Genomic DNA, 13,773 nt, shown 5'->3' with positions numbered 1-13,773 from the left:
CATTATCCATGCATGTTTATTTTATTGATAAATCCATTAAGAAATTGAAAGCATTTCCTTTGTCTGGTTTAGTATCCTTATTTATCAAGCCAGTGACTTATACTAAATTTCTCAAGTCTAATCCATTGCTAGCAATTATATGATTACAGTGATATGATCTGCACTGAATATTGACAGTTTAATTATCATAGTACTCCAATACAGGCAACCTGTAAAATCCTCAAATAATAAACCATTCCTGATTCCACACTGTACCGTCATCCTCACATTCTTAAAAAAAAAAAAAAAAAAGATTTATTTATTTATTTGAGAGAGAGAGAGTGAGCACAAAGGGGGGGAGGGACAGAGGAAGAGAATCTTCGAGCGGACTCCCCAATGGGGGCTCCATCCCACGACCTAGGAAATCACAACATGAACTAAAACCAAGAGTTGGGTGCTTAACTGATTGGGCACCCAGGTGCCCCTCATCCTCACCCTCTAAGTCTTAAGTGTCCACCATGTGTCTAGCACTGGCTTTCATCTGTCACTAAGATATGGCCACTAATAGTCTAAGGAAGAATGTAAACATTAAGCAAAGTAATAAATTAAGTATTTAAAGTTGGTCAGTTGTTTTGAAGCAGAAGTTAATCTGAGAATGTGTAATAGGGAGCTTTAAGTTAAGTAAGGGTTAGAGGAGCTGATATTTAAACATCAACGCAGAGTATGAATTAGAGTTAGCTAGATTAAAGCAGGTTGGGAGATAAGAGTTTCCAATCAGAAAAGAGTGAGTTCAGAGTATTAAATTGAGAAGAAATAGAGAAGGAAAGATGGAGGTGAGAAAGAACATACTAGACTAGTGAAAGTTTTGGGGAGTTATGATAATAGAGCATTGGTTATAAGCTTAGAAATCTAGGATGGAAAAAAAAGAAATCTAGGATGACAAGCAAATAATAAAAGGATGGATGATAGAAACATTGGACGAGGATGCATGGTTTGTGTAGAGCTAATTAACTGGACAGGGATGCATGGTTTGTGTAGAGCTAATTTAGTGGTTAATTAAATTTCATAATTAAAACAGATGAAATATTATTCTCATTAATGTAAAACTCTAACCAATGAATGAACTCTTACAAAAGATCATGATAGAATATTCTTTAAGTAGATACTGCATAGTTAGGTCATTCATGAACATGACTATGGGTGTATATCCTATAAAATAGTAAATAAATTTCAACAATACAGTTACATATTTACTTGCAAATATGTAAAGTCTTAAGATGTTTAGGAAGTATTACGTATTACTAAATGTCTTCTATGATTTTTTATCACGTGGGAATAACTGTTCGTTTAATGTTTATGACTCATTTTTCCTTCAATTTTTTTTTTAAACTTTCTTCCTACTCTCTTTTTTCTCTGGTTCATACACACACACACACACACACACACACACACACACACTTTCACATAGCAAAAGGTTTCTTTGATCTATCCTGCTAAAATTTCCTGTTCTTGGTTGTTGTGCAATATGCTTAAACATTGGAGAAAAAATCATGGAAACTGATTTAGAAAGAATTCAAATTCTTGAAATAGCAGTGGTAAATGAGTATAGCACAAGCAAATGCCAAAGAGATCGATTTAGCAAGTAAAGAACAAGGTTATTTTGTTCTAAAATATTCTTAATTGGGATTCTCTAATGCTATTTGATCATATACTTTTTTAAGAATTTATTTGTATATTTGAGAAGGAGAGAGAGACCAAGAGAGAGAATGCGGGGTTGGTGGATTGGGGCAGAGAGGGAAAAGGAGGCTCTGTGCTGAGCAAGAAACCGGAGGGATCATGACTTAAGCCCAGCCTAAGGCAGACACTTAACTGACTGAGCCACCAAGCAGATTTTTTTCTTTTTATATATATAAGTAGGTGCCAGATCCCAAAGATTAAAAAAAAAAAGTAAAATATAAGTGTGGTATTTTAATGTGCTATCAGTTTTATCAAATGAGCACGAAAGCAGTTTTAGTAACCTCCAACTATTTTTTTTCTAAATTTGCAGTCATAAAAATTAAGTGATATTTAAAAAGTAAGTAGCAAAGAGAATACCATGTATTTATAAAAAGATTAAAGTTCAAAATGAAGGTAGGTGACATAATCCATAAGAATTTTTTAAAGTGTTGTGGAAAAAAATAGAAGAGCAAATATTGTTATATTTTGGCAAAATGTATTATTAAATATTTTCATGAAAATAAGATTTATTTTAAATCAATATTGCATTTCTGCCAAGTTGATACAGTTTTCCCTATGTGATATTCAAATCCAAAGTAGGAATATGGATGTTCCTAAATGGGTCAGAAATTTTGAAATAAGAATAGGCAAGCTGCTTGAAGCTATAGGTTATATAAATTTCATCATGGAATAATCCTATGCCATGTGGCCTAGGGTAATAATGTTGAAAAAAAGAGTAGAACATTCATATTGATTCTGAAGCTCACTATTGAATAAAGAGTGAGTCTGTTTCTATTTCTTTTAGAGTATTTATCCATAATTATGTTTAATTTTACTGATTTTTAAATATATGAACCAATTGGTCATATGATATCATATTATTTAATAGGATTAATTATATTATTATATTTCCTTCTATTGAACCATTCTTACCTTCCATTTTATGTTTCTTATATGTATATTTTTTGGTCTAATAATTATTTAGGATTTTACCTTCATTACCAATAAGTGAGAGGTCTAGATTTTTTGGGAGACTGCTATATTCTTGAAGCGTAGGTGTTGATGGTCTGTTCTCATCAACATTGGAGTCTGGAAATTTTAAAAATTATTCTCTGATCTGTAAAAGCTTAAATACTAGAAATACTGGTCCTTTGGGCACTCTAATTATGAAGGTCTTAGATCTCTGACCATGTTCAATGCATATACATTTATTTCTAAATTTTATAATGTCCTATGTTTATCACCCTCATTTTGTTTTAGATTGTACTTCCATAAAAGCAAGCTTGGAACAAAAATTTAGGGGCAAGGAGTATATTTGGGAGATAATTTCATAAAATATAGCAAAGGGAGTAGAGAAGAAAGAGTAGGATAAGGAAGGAAGGAAAGGAAGGAAGGAAAATCAGAGAGAGTGTGCTAATGAGTGGGTTTTGTCAAACTCTGAGAGTTTGTGTAGAAAATACCTCAATTTAAGTGAGTGTGGGCCGAAGAAACTGAGATATTTCTCCACCTTCCCATATCTTATTGGTTGAGGGTATCTCCTGATTTATTAATGCTCCAGCCGGCAGGCCACATCCCTAATCCAGGCAGAACAGGTTCCTGTGGCTAAAGACTTAGCAGAGTTATGCAAGTGCTCGAGATCTGGGGCTATGGGCCTCTCTGAGTCAGACCTGCTTGTCCCATGACTGCCAATAGGCCAAGTGGAAGGGGGCTGTCCTGGGGAGTAGCAGGGTGGGCCCTGGGGAGGTGAGAAGGCATCTCCCTGTCTCTTCTTTATGGCAATCTCTTCTCCCTTCACTCCTCTGACTCCTTTGTCCCCCCTTTTTATTTTTTTTCTCCCTTTTTCTTTCCTATCATTTGTATGCAACTATTCCACTGTTAAATATATTACATAAACTAACCTGAATGTCTTCTCTTAACTTTTAAGAAATCCTGACTGATGCCAGGTGGTGTGAAATAATAATTTCTTCTTTCTGAATACACATTTTTCATCCTAATTCCAGGAAACCATTTCTTCTCAATTCTCTCTACTTCAGTAGAGCTAATTTTTTTCTCCTTTGCTGTCTCCTTCTCTCCTTCTAAATATTGGAGCGCTCAGGGCTCTGCCCTCTGTCCTAATACATTCTCTATTTAAAATCACTTAATATGTGATTAGTATAGAAATTATTGATACCTCAGCTAACTCCTGGCAATCCCCATACTTTCAGCCTCCCCTGTCAAAGTAAACAATACCAGCCAGCAGCTTTTTTTTTAATCATATATTTATTCTTCTGTTCTAATCACTGAGATACACTCTAAATGTGCCACCTCTAGAGTATATTATGAATATAATTTTCCCCCACCTGCACTACTATCACCCTAGGCCAATCACGTCATTGTTTTCTTTGTTTCCATAGTTTCCTGACTGGTTTCCTTTCTTTCATACTGGTCCTTTATGGAATATAATTTGAAACAGCAACTCAGGAATCTTTTAACCTTCTACTCAAAACCCCATCATGCTCTAGAATAACATCCAAATCACTTACCCTGAGCTACAAGTCTATAGATACCATTCTGCTCCTGGTATACCCTGACCTTCTCATGGTTTGTTCCTCAGTGTCCTTGGAATAAATTATATTATTTTATGCCTCTACGTATAAAATAATTTACAGTACATGTGAAATTTCAACAAGACCGATGTATATCATTCTGAGATTTAAAAAACAACATGTGCTTCATGCTCAATCCTGTCTTCTTCTTTTTTTTTTTTTTTTCTGCTGTGTTAATCAATGTTAGTTCACCTAGAGGCTTCTAATTTAGACTCAGATCTAGAATTAAAAGAGCTTTGAGCAGAGAGGTACACCTAACCCATTTTGTGTGAAGAACATATGAATAAGAAATAAACCCCTATTTCTGTACACCAGCATACAGGTATGTAAAGATTGAAAAACACACTATTTTTTTTTTTTCCATGAGGCTGTGTTTGCTGTTCTATCTGCCTGGAAACATTTTCTTCTAGCACAAAAACGTCTTCTCCTTCTATGGTTTACTTCTTCACTAAATTTTGTTTCTATTCGAATGTCAACTCTTTAAAAAGGTCTTTTTTTCTTCTTCGTATAATAAACTTCTCATCTTCTTTTATGGCAATTACTATTAAATAAAATATTATCTCTCAATATATTATAAGCTAAATGAAGGCATAAATTTTGACTATTCTGTTCATTGTGGTATGTGTATTGACCTGTATATTCCTAGCACTTTGCCGAAACATTTACTGAATGGATGATTCTAACAAATATTTGTCAGATGAATGAGTCGATTAATTAAATAGTTATGTGAAAGTTTATATTGCATTCTATTGAAAGCTGATAAAGAATTATTAACATCAAGCTGACTTATTAAACTTCAAATATAAAATATTGCTTAGACAACTGGACAAAATGCATGAAAGATGAGAAAACGCTGAGTTGACCTCAGACTTCACCACAGTGTGATATTCAACATCAAAAAACTATGATCAGTACCTTCATGGTTCTGAGAGTGAAGAAAATGTACTTCAACAGTACTCACCCAACCAAAATTCCATTCAAATATATGACAACTAATATTCTGAAACTTAAAAGAACACAAAACATGGTATCCATTAGTTTTTCCAAAATAAAAACACTGAACACTGAGATGAAGATGATTTAGACATAAATTTAAATGAAAAAATAATCTGAGCAGAGGACTCTGACAAAATGACCTATGAACGGCATGTACTCTCTTTAATGTAAAATTCACACTAAGCTTTTGTACTTAGGATTATAGGGCACAACATAAAATGTTCTAAGTATTTAAAATGTAAAAATAATAAAAATTGGTAAAATTGAGAAGTGGTTAGAAGGATGTGGAAGGAAATGAGAGACTGCTTAAGTAAATTCTTTTTCATTTCAAAGTATTAGTTATTTCTGAGTGTAGAGTGTACCATTTAGGAAAATAATGAGTGAATGTGTGACGGGCACTGAGGGTTATTCTGTATGTTGGTAAATTGAACACCAATAAAAAATAAATTAAAAAAAAAGAAAAGAATGATGCAATGGTGCTTTTTAAATTACAATTATTATTTTCTTTAACCAAAAATGTTTTAGGAAATACCATCTATATTTGAAATGAAGTTACAGATATCTTTAGTGGAGTAATTCTTTTAGCATCAGTGTATTTTTTTCCTTTTTTTTTTAATTTAATGTTTTGCTTTTTTTTAAGTTTTAAGAGGTATGGCAATATGATATTTTTCTATGAGCACATCTTCATATATTTTCTTTCTCTCTCTCATTATCTACCTCTTCACAAATATAGAAGAGGTATATAGATGGATGTATTATTAGGGTCAAAGTGGATTAGGAATCTTTTCATATATTTGTTTTTTGCATAAATTCCTTATAATTATTAGCATGTTTTCTATTTATAATAATAATGCAGTGATGTTTTAAATTGGAATGAAATAGAAGAGAGAGTCATGAGAGTTAAATCTTCATCTTTCATTATGGCTAACAGAATCTGCATAAAGTTATTAAATACTTTTTAGAAATATGAATATTACCACCAGAATACCTCTTAAAAGAAGATGTATATTGATAACAGGAGTGGGATAATGGATTATTCTTCTTTGTAATTACTGCTGTAGTATTTTATTTTCCCCCCATGTGCAACTTAATTGAATTCTTTGTAAATTTCTTTGCGATCTCTTTCTATTTTGAAATGGAGCATATAAACTTTCAGCCTATCACAGAAAGTGTAGATGGAAAATAAGTTCACCTGGTGACACTGTGCAAGAGGGGGTTAAATGAAAATGCTTCACCAAATACTTTGTTTAAACCTGGGGGGAAAATAATCACGTCATTTCCCTAGTCTAAGTAGGCTTAGTGTTGTGCATTTTTGTAGATCTATACAAGCTCAGATATTTCAAACCACAGCCAAGATTAGCAAGAGAGCATGATTATATTCTGTTTTCATGAGAATGTATTTTTACTGTGAGTCTCCTGGATTAAAACAATTATATATGTGTATATATAACAGAAATATAAATATAAGTAAATCAATATAAGAAATAGAAATTAAATAAATATCTAAAATTTTACACATATAGTAGAGAGTATATGTAGTTTTTATTATAGTAGGGTATTTAATAGAGTATATATACATTCATATTCATAAATACACTCATATGCATTTTAGGACCATGTGTGAAGTAATGCTGATATTCAAATTAGCATCCATTTTGCCCAGTAGTATTCATATATGAGTTTAGTGACTTCTCATACCATATATTTAGTAACATCAAATTCCTGTGTATTTCAAATTTGTTTCATCAAATTTCAGTGTATTTCACAATTTGTTTTTTGACTAATTGATGATTTCTTTATAATAAACTTTTTTGCTGAATTTGATTTGGATGGTTTTCAAAGAGAAGTACAATGCAGGATGATCTTTTTACATGTCCCAAATTGTTTAAGGGAAAGTCTAAAAGGGAAACCAAGTCACAATATTCAGGAGTGGTAGAGGAGCAAGAAAAACAATCTCTGTCTATGACTGCAGTATAAGCATAGTTACAAGGAGTGCAATTATCCAATAGATGTTATTATTGCAACATAATTTTTTCCCACTAACCACCACTCTGATATTGTTTCATCCATTTATCACAGCTAAGAATGACATAAACATCCACATCCTCCTGGCATCAGGGTGAACTCATAGGCATGCTTTATCTCCTTATTGTTTCACAAGTCTAAGAAAAGGCAATTAGTAAGATCTTTCCCCTAGAATTGGAGTGAAATACAGTTTTTAAGGTACAGTGATGGTATTAAGGGCTTCTGTTTAGGATGGAAGGTGTGGTCACCGAGAAATTCAGCAGTGAATCTGAGTGTCTTTTACCCTTATTTAGCTTATGAGGACAAAGTAATCAGTATGACAATCTTCCGCCTCTAAGTATGTTTTTTTTTCCCCCTATGAGTTCTATGACTAAGAAATTCTTTTTCTGTCTTGTCTTTTCTTTTTCACTTTAAGGCATATACCATGCTTTAATATTTATTATTTAATGTGCGCATTGTCCTATCCACCTCTTTCTTGATCTGAAATTACTCCTGCCCCACACACTATCTACCTAATTATTAAAGCTATCATGTGAATAAAATATGTTGCTACCCCTGACCAATGCTTATTGCTCTCCAGGAGAGAGAATCTGACTCATTCAAGGAAATGAGTCCTTTTCTGTGATATTTGTAAATGTAATCTAAAAAGAAAAATCCATCTCTTTTCTCAGTGAATGGACTGTTAAATTTCTATGTGGGAGCTATTGGCAACCATATTTTCCATACAGCTTCAAGAAAAATTCAGTGAGTGGAAATAGAAGCAGTCACACAGAATTGGCAAAGACTGAAAGAAAGGCATGGCAATTTTTAACTCCACAACATCATTGTACCTGACTAAATTTTATTTCAGTTCACTTTATAAAACATTTTCCAATTTCTTTAAGTTATTTCAGGTCAGGTCTTGATTATTTGTAATCAAAAGAATCATTATTGATTCATTAGATGTATGCAGAGTTATATATTCAATAAACTTTTAGAAGGTAATTTAAAATTTTCCAATTAATTGTTTAAAACCAGGTCTTCCCACGGGGTGAAGAAATCTTTAGTCCCATAAGGAAAATAATGCTAATAATTAAAAGCATTGCAGCTGCTAAGGGACAACTAGATGCCATAGTTCAAGTTCCCAGGATTTGTGGGCAGTGTTTATTGGGAATTATCCTCAGAAATAATATTATAAGTGGGAGAAGAAAGCACATTGAGATAAATGCAGTGCAGTTGATAGCCCATGGGGACACTAACAAGTTGGATGGCCTTCAAAGATGTCTGTATAGTTAGGACTTACCCTCAGGTCAACTAGGCATTGAATGCAGTCACTGACTTCTAGTTGACATCAATTCCTGAGAAAAGGATTCAACTATGTTTTTTGGGTGTTGAGTTTGTTAAGTTCTTTATAGATCCTGCTGGATTCTAGTCCTTTATCTGAATAGACATTTGCAAATATCTTCTCCCATTCCATCAAGTAATGGGCAGATGACATGAGCAGACATTTTTCCAAAGAAGATATACACATGGCCAACAGACACATGAAAAAATGCTCAATGTCACTGAGGATCAGGGAAATACAAATCAAAACCACAATGAGATACCACATTGTACTAGTCAGACTGGTTGAAATTAACAACTCAGAAAACAACAGAGTTGGTGAGGATGCAGAGAAAGGAGAACCCTCTTACGCTGTTGTTGGGAATGCAAACTGGTGCATTCTGGAAAACAGTATTGAGTTGCCTCAAAAAGTTAAAAATAGAGTTGTTTTATAACCCAATAGTTGCACTACTAGGTATTTATCCCAAGAATACAAACATAGTGATTCAAAGGGGCTCCTCCCCCTCAATATTTATAGCAGCAATGTTCACAATAGCTAGAATATGAAAAGAGCACAGATGGCCATCAACAGATTAATCGATAAAGAAGAGGTCTCACACACACACACACACAGGAATATTACTCAGCCATCAAATAGAATGAAATCTTGTCATTTGCAACAATGTGAATAGAACTAGAGGGTATTATGCTAAGCGAAATAAGTCAGAGAAAGACAAATACCATATGATTTCACTCATATGTAGAATTTAGAAGCAAATGAATATACGGGAAGGGAAGAAAAATAAAATAAGATGAAAATTAAGAAGGAGGCAAACCAAAAGAGATGCTGAATAGGAAACAAGCTAAGATTTGCTAGAGGGGAGGCAGGTAGGGGGAAGAGGTAATTGAGTGATGGGCATTAAGGAGGGCACTCGATTTATGATCCTTGGGTGTTATATGCAACTGATGAATCACTAAATTCTACCTCTGAAACTAATAATACAGTATACGTTAGCTACATTGAGCTTAAATAAATAATTGTTTAAAAGAATGAAAAAAAAAAGATTCAACTATGTGTTAATACTAGGCAAAATTTGCAGGCTGATGGGAATATTAGTACCTAGGCCAAAGCAGGGAGTTTTGGGCAGCATACCACAGCACCCACTACATTAGATACAGTGACATTTCTAATTCTTATTTAATTTCTGTTTATCTAATTATTTTAAGATAATGTTAGTTAACAATATATATGCCCTGTATGATTCCTAGCAGGATAATAAAATGTGAAGGGAGGGGGCCCAGACTACTAACAATCAAGCATATGAAAAAAGAAATCATTCTGTCTCATAGATACTTTCACTTTTTCATCTGATATTCAGGGACAGAAAGTATATAGAGAGGGATGTCTATAATTGGAAAATATTTGGCATATTCAATGTTTAAATTAATATCATCTAAACCTAGGATAAGTTAATTCCTCAAGAGATGAAGAGAGTTATAATTTTAAATAAGATAGATTTCATAACATATAGCCTTTTATTGTTGTCAATTTGACAATAATAGCATTCATTGTGAGTGTTGTATAAAGAGAGAGATAGAGACCAGAATGGAAGTTAAATGTCGTCCATATGTTCCACAACAGTCTCCATACTCACTTCATTAACCAGTCCAGCCCTATGACACAGGAAAAATAAGATAGACAATTATTTTTCATGTTTTGCAGCAAATGTACAGGTTCTCTAATTAGAAAATTATTATAGTTTCAATTATAACAATTTTCTAGATTATCTGCTGGGTATCTTGACTGAACATTATTCACTGATATTCTCACCAAATATAATTACTTTAAAATTCCAGATTATTCAAAAACTAAATAGCATAGAACCATGATGAGCCTGTTTACCAGCATATTGGCCATGATGGCAGCACAGTAAAGGAAGACACCACTTGCAAGCATTAGGATGTAGTAAGAGAACTCCCGGCGGAGCTTGCACCTCTGAGCTTTGCAAAAAGTCATAAAAATCTGAACTATTCTTAATATTTTTGAAAATCTAAACTAAATTACCTTTTTTTCTAGTATTTTGTGAACTAGAGGCCCATTTTCCTTTTTAAAACAGGCATTAACTGATTTTAATACCTCATTTCTCTGCTGATAAAATATATTATTAAGCATCATTGTTGTTAACCAAAAGGCAATAAAGATTTTTTCTAAGTTAAAAATCACTTTGTTTAATAGAAATGATATTTTAAAACTTAAGACCTATGGGAGGAATAATAAAAGCCACTTTATTTGGCGAGTTTGAAAATTGTTGGTGTAAAAAAAAAAAACGGACTTTAGAGGCTAAAAACTAGAGTTATAATTCTGTTTCTGCTACTAAATAGCTGTGGTTTGGGAGGTCACTTAAAATGTGTGCTCATCTATAAAATTAGGTATTAGGATAAGCCATCTTGAAAAATCTCCTAAACTCTAATGTTCTGTCATTTTTCAACTTCGTTGATATTCCATTGTCTTTCTACACTCCACTTCCTTTCTCTGACCCTAGGTAAAGGAGAGGGGCAGATCATTTGGAACATTTCTGCTCTTTTGCACACTTCAGAGAGTTAATTATCTTCCCAAGATTCAACAAATGTCCATTCCTCATCCATTCAAATTCAGTTGTTCATCTAGCACATGCTTCTTCTTAGAAGTTTCTAATTATCATTTTATCTACTAGATACAAGAACAAATGTGTTCTTTTTTTTTAAATGTGTTCTTAATGTGCTTAATATCAAGTAGGAGAATCAAATGTGTGTATGTAAGTTACAGTATTTTTACTATATTTTAGGATGTAAACTTGTTCAGTATTCAAGGATGTAAACTTGTTCAGTATTCATAAAGAACACAAGAGAAAAGCTGACCAACTACAAAGGAGATATTTGGGCAATATGGCTGAGGAGCAGTGTACAGCTGGCTGGAGCATAATTCTTGCCTAAGATCCTAGTGACATTTGTTTTTCCTGAGAGAATATGAGATTCCTGGGTTGAGTTTCCAACACAGCAGTGACAATCTCCAGCTCTTATAAATGATCCATAATAGAGATTCAAATATTTATTTTTGCCCTTTGTATTTCAATAATATTTCTGGCAGAATCCAGTAACAAATAAGAAAGAATAATGAATTAAATTAAATTATAATCATTCATTTTTGAATTATTTCTTTTAAACTTGTGAAAAGTAATTTCAGAAAATTTCTTCATTAGGAAGAGAATTGAAACATTTTGGGAAAAACATGGGTTATGGTGTTGGGGCAGTCCAATCTGCTCCCATTAATTCTTTTTTCTCTCTTACAATGCTTCTTTGTACAAAAGCTTATCCATTTTCTCCCCTAGATCCTCAAAAAAAAGCTTCAGTGTATATTAACTCTGACAAAAAGTCCTGACATTTCTGCAGACATCCATGTTCTGGAATCTAGTTAGTGTTCAGTCATTTTACCCAACCACATGTTGGGAATCCATCCTGAACACCAAGCTCAGTTCTTTTAGAAAGTGTCCAGTATAAATACAAAATATAAAACAATGGAAACAAGTAAAATACGGTTTTATTTTTAAGGAGCACTTAGATGTTAAGCATGGGATGGTTGGATGGCTCAGTGGTTGAGCATCTGCCTTCGGCTCAGGGCGTGATCTTGGGGTCCTGGGATCGAGTCCCATGTCGGGCTCCCTGCATGGAGCCTGCTTCTCCCTCTGCCTGTGTCTCTGCCTCTCTCTCTTGAATAAATAAATTTTTGAAATCTAAAGAAAAGGAAAAATATTATTCTTTATCTGGAGATTATATTTGTTTTTATAATGAAACTCTGATTTTATGTGAAACTTTGAATATTTGGCACTCAATCCATAGTATATGTTTAGATTTTATGAAATGTATCTTAGAATCTAGAGATATTCATCCAATTCCATGACTTCACTTGCCATCTGTAAATAGATAACTTCCAAGTTTTTATCTCTAATAAGGACTGTATTACAAGAATTTAGTGCAATATGGATAACGGCCTACTTCACATCCTTACTTATATGTCTGAGAGATACACAAAAGCTTCATTTATCAAAACATGAACTCCTGGTAACCACATGCAAATGTATACAAAGAAATATACACACCTGCCTAAAAGCATGCACGCGTGTAAGAAATCCTCAGCTTGCATAATTTCCCTTATGTTTGCAAGTATGATGGCCATTAAAAAATGATGATTATAAAATAAATATGTTTGTTGTAGAAAAATTGCAAACCGTAGAAAAGTATAAATCCAATAGCTTCATCTGTTAGCCAGCATCCTAAAACTCCTTTCATTTTCAGGGATTTCCTTTAGTACACTCAATTTCAAACAGCTCTTTTCTGGCCATTCACTCCTTAAACACAGCTTTTTTTTAATTCCTTAGATGTAATCAATATATTTTCAAAATTTAAAAAATATATTCCTTATATTATGTGTCTGAATTTAATATTTTTTTCTTTTTCATACATATTTTTTCTTTTATTTTTTACACTTTTAAAAGTGTCTGATAACCTCTCTATATAATTTCATATTTAAGCTCAAGATGAAGGGATGATTGATTGTAATCTTTATTAATGGCTATTAGACCATAAATTGCCTTTGGTAAAATTTTATTTTATTTTATTTTTTTAAGATTTCATTTATTTATTCATGAGAGACACAGAAAGAGAGAGGCAGAGACACAGGCAGAGGGAGAAGCAGGCTCCATGCAGGGAGCCCGATGTGGGACTTGATCCTAGGACTCCAGGATCACGCCCTGGGCTGAAGGCAGGCGCTAAATTGCTGGGCCACCCAGGGATCCCAACCTTTGGTAAAATTTTAAAAACTCAGTTTTTACTCTGAGAATATGCAGTCCTGGCACATGGCTTGGGAAGTAGAGTGTGAGCAATGCTATTAGCTCCAGTAGCCTTCTTGATCAGACAACTTCTGTATAGTGAATGCTGTGGTCCTAAGGGAGCCTTAAATTCTAATTGACAAGGTGCCAACATTCATGTGAGCTGTTCCCCTCCTCCAAAAAATTTAATTAAATGTCTCTACTCAAGAAGCCTCTGAATTATGTTCTAAGTTGAGGACTTAAGTACAATCATTCTATACTTAAGAGTAAATGGAAGTGGGAAAGTAAAATAATTTATAAAGCAA

Source organism: Canis lupus, chromosome 33, assembly GCF_003254725.2.
Source record: "Canis lupus dingo isolate Sandy chromosome 33, ASM325472v2, whole genome shotgun sequence".
Classification (NCBI taxonomy): Eukaryota; Metazoa; Chordata; class Mammalia; order Carnivora; family Canidae; genus Canis; species Canis lupus.
The sequence above is the reverse complement of the archived record's forward strand: the minus strand, read 5'-3'. Positions refer to the sequence as shown.